The sequence below is a fragment of the Halyomorpha halys genome, unplaced genomic scaffold, assembly GCF_000696795.3.
Source record: "Halyomorpha halys isolate HHAL.00 unplaced genomic scaffold, Hhal_1.1 Scaffold231.1, whole genome shotgun sequence".
Classification (NCBI taxonomy): domain Eukaryota; kingdom Metazoa; phylum Arthropoda; class Insecta; order Hemiptera; family Pentatomidae; genus Halyomorpha; species Halyomorpha halys.
This window is the reverse complement of record NW_027114318.1, coordinates 1,001,892-1,006,704: the sequence shown is the minus strand read 5'-3', so window position 1 is coordinate 1,006,704 and position 4,813 is coordinate 1,001,892.

The following is a 4,813-nucleotide window of genomic DNA, read 5'->3' as shown; positions in this document are numbered from 1 at the left end:
TATATATATATACCTGGGATATTTCAGCAACTTTTTCGCTACAATTATATTTATATTAATAGCATATTTATGAATAACAAATGAATTACAGCTCACTTTTAAGCATATTTTTATTTAACATAATTTTGAATAAACATATATTATAAATTTCTTTTTGATCAGAAATTTCATAATTTTTATTTGATTGTTTTTAAAATACCTCTTAAGTTGACTAATTAAGTACTAATATACTTACGCAAGAAGATTTAATAATCTAACAGTTTCGTTTAAAAAAAAGTCTCCAACCCAACACCAATGATTATTGCTCACCTGTAAAAAAAAAAAATAATAATTAGAGAATTAAAATAAAACTTTTAACATATAGATATTACAAAAAGCATACATAAATTAAAGAGATAATTCACTGTTTTATATATTATTTACTTTATTAATCGAAAATTTACATATTTTTATTTATAATTAAAAATAAATATACATCATCACTATGTAAGAGTGATAAAATTGTGATATATGGATATGTAATAAAATTAATTAATATCTTTAAAAAGAGCATATTGACAGCTTCTCGAAAAGTCAAATGTACAAATGTAAAAAATAAAATACATAGATAAATAAATTAAATGATAGAAACATAAGTAAACAATAAAAAAAATTCATACCTAAATAAAATTTTAACCTTTGAGGAGGATTGTAGGGGTGGTAAAAATGCTATATGGATAACGTAAAAGGAATATGATGATTAATTAGGTTCTCGTGAAAGTTGGAGAATTTAGATGGAATCAAGAAATTCATCACGGATAGCTTATTTAATAAAGAAAAGAGCCCAAACCCGAAAAGCTAGAATCAATATCCGAAAAACATGAGCGCATTTAGCTTCTTCATTTACCTCATTTATTTTGCCATTGGTTAGATTTTCTGTATAATACAAGAAATTCATTTTATTGAAAATAATACACATAAATGCAGTAGGTATCCATTTATAAAATATATACTATTTGTTAAATTGATCTAATAGATAAAAACACGAATACGGGTTCAGCAACATTCATGATAATTAATAACCATATCAATCTAATTTTCTAACAATTATTCAATTGATAAAAAAAATATATCTTTTTGCTCAAACTTATGTTGAAATAATTAGCCACTTCTTAGTCCGTTAGTCAATCTCTTTGGCACCGTAGATTCAAGTCCAGCGGTTCCCAAACCTTTTTCATAACGGCACCCTTGTTGAGCTGAAAAAAAATTCAATGTAACCTTGTCAAGGTTAAAAAATATTAAAAAATCGCGACAGTTATCCTTAGAACAGTTGACTTTGTAGGAAAAAACAAAACAAAATAAATTATGAAATGCATTGTATATTAGTTTTTTAATTTTATTATTATTTTTTTTTAAATATTTTGAGAAAATGACATTCACATTGGGAACTGGGAACATTGGGAACTACGGTTGTCAAAGCTATCTGCAAAAATTAAAATTTTTCTTTAATATAAACTATATAAAGATATTTAAGCAATCCATTGATAAAATTCAGTACAGAAGGGAACAATGATTTCTTCAGGTGTCCAGATAATTAAATAACAGTCCTTTCGAAACAAGATCCTAAAAATAGCAGCAGATGTCTCTTGGATTAAAAGAAACACTCTATTGCATAGTGAACTAAACTAAACTAAACTTGGATCAACCAATCATTCATTAAAAAAGTTTAACAAAATTCCAATTCTAGTTATAAGCAGTGGAAGCTACAGTGGATAACGACGTAGGAAATCCAACTCCAACTCGAAGACTGAAGCCCGAATTGGTGTAAGACTTTCTCCAACTCCAAGACTGAAGCTCAGATTGATTTTAGACATTCTGCTATTAACAATTGATTTATTTATTTTATAATTAGTATTATTTCCCTATTTGAATTTTTCTTAATTTGTTATAGTATGTAAGTTAGTTTTTTATTTCATTAATTCAGTAAATATTAGTTTTTATTGTTTCTTTAATTATTTATTAACACATTAATTATTATTATTTCTTGGAAATATTATTTCGATTTTTTTCTAAATTATTTTTATTAATTAAAGTTATTCAATAATTATAATATTGTAAATCGTTGGTTTGTCTTCTTTGCACGAGACTAAACCCCTACGTTGTCAATTTTTAAAACCAAATCTAATTGTTTTTTAAAATTTAATTATTTAATACCAGATCGGCCTGTTGGACCTAACATTAATTTTTTTTTCAATCAGTTTATGGGAGGTATAGCCTCGTACAAAAGACATCCCTAACTATGTACAACGTTATAAATAACAAAAAAAATTAAGATAAAATAAATAAATAAAAATGATAATTTTTAATAAGGGAGAAGAAAAGTAAAGTTAATAACAAAAAAAAAAAAAAAACCAACGACATTCGTAGACAACAAACCATATTGCCCTCTAATGGGAAAATAGAACAAGTTAATTTGAAAAAAGGACGAAGGGAAAAAAATAAAATAAAGTAATGGCAATAGAATTGGTAAAAATTTACAACATGATGTCCTGCAGCAGCCTGAGCTTCAGTCTTCGTGTTGTGGTTGGGTTTCCCAGGTTGTAGGCCACTGCTCCTTTAACTATCGGTAACTGGGAGTGCAACTTCATGAATCATTTTTTCATGTAATCCTCAATTAACTCCATATGCAATTCTTGAAGCAATTGGCTATTGTTCACAAACCAAGGATCAGTGGATACTTGAGATTTTACTTTGAAAAGATTGTAATTTTTCCCTTGTCGTAAAAGATGCCGCTCCCCAGCCCCAGACTTCACAGCCGAACATCAGCAGTGGCCTGAGAATTGTTTTAAAAATAATAATAGCAGTCTCAGGTTTTAATTTGGATTTTCTAAATCTAACTGTTATAATAACCATGAAAGATACATCAAGCCGGTTTGATTATAAAGAAATATAAAAAAAAAATAAAATAGTTCAGAATTTTTTAATATTGTAAAACTTTTAAAAAAACGACGGCTAAATATAATATTATAGGATTATATCACAACATTGTATCAATTATAAAAAAAAAAAATGAACCTCTTGAATTGGTCCAACTAAAGAACGTAGTGATCCCATGAGAGGAAGGGAACACGGCAAGTTAATAAATACCGAGATCTTTATAAGAGAGTTAATAAAAAGGGCGGGGAGCAGGAGGTGAACAAGACTGATCGACCTCGGTTGTCGTCTATCAACGTCAAAGCCGATATATATGCTAATTCTCTCTTAAATAGATGTAGCCTTTCACATCTACACCAACTCTCCAATTCCAATTCCAATCTTTGTCTTCCAATTACCTTCGCTATACTCCTCAATCGATAGCCAATTGACGGCCATAAGTTCACATTCCGTTCGAATCTTCCCGTCGTCCTAGGTTTCACGGAGGCAGCAGGAACAATCACGGTTTTATACTGATTGAGAGAGACGTCTCACTCTGCTTTATTTGCACAAGAGGAAAATGAGTTGAATTAGGGCGAAAATGACATTTTTCAAGTTAAATTTGGATAGAAAATTTAAAGAGAAGTAATAACTATCGAAAACATTTCACAACTGACGCTGGATAAAAGTACGAGCACTATAGAATTAAGAGAAAGGGAGTGAAAAAGATAGTAATGCTCAAGCAAACCAGAAGCTTCTCAGCAGGTTATTTAAAAACACGAGAAGCGAAAAGCCTTCAGTACTTATGCTCATCAAAAATAAAAAAGAGACCGTTTTATTGAGTCGCAAGTAAGACGTTGAGTCATTGTTGGAAGAGTACCAGGATGATCAATGGAAATATCTGAAGATAATCAACCATGAGTGAGTAAAGACACTTCTGAAGATCCTTCCGGTAGCTGAGGAGAGGGAAGATGAAGGGACATGGAAGACAAGAACCAGGAAGCATGAAATAATGGAGTAAGTCCACAACTTTCCACACACCTTACACCATCATCATCATCATCATTAAACCTCAATCAAAATTAATTAACTATCTCTAACAATAAATGTTCTATTTCGGCCACTCTTCATACCTGTAGTAACAATAGATTTAGTGTTTAACCACTCCCTCTTGTTCAACCAACCTGTATATATAAATTATCATTCTGTCACCTTATGCCTTATTTCATTCAATTAATTTCAAACAGTCCACTACAAACTCATCCAGCCAATAAAAGTGAAGAAGTGCCTGGCCTTGACTTGAAGGCGCACTTCATACAATGATGACATAATGTAAAGTCATGCAAGTAACATAACATGGATAATTAATTATGTTTCAAAGAACTTTAAACTGAAAGGATTAAATAAATTTGATGTTCGAGTACTTAGCTTTTCTCACAGTCCAAATCAAGACAAAGAGGGAAACATGCTCCAGACACCGGAGCTCATGGGACACCCGATTCTCCTGGATCGTGTTTTCCTTTTTTAGTAACATTTATGAAAACTCAAAGCTTACTAAAAATTAATTATTGATTAATTAATAATTACTATATAATTATTTGATAAAAATAGGAAGAAGCAAAAACTTGGAAGTAAAATAGTGTGGTATTATTAGCATATATGCCTTATTATTATTACATCTTTCCATGATTATACCTTCCTATTATTATATCTTTCAATGATTATACCTTCCTATTATTATATCTTTCAATGATTATACCTTCCTATTATTATATATTTCCATGATTATACCTTCCTATTATTATATCTTTCCACGATTATACCTTCCTATTATTATATCTTTCAATGATTATACCTTCCTATTATTATATCATTCCATGATTATACCTCCCTATTATTATATCTTTCAATGATTATACCT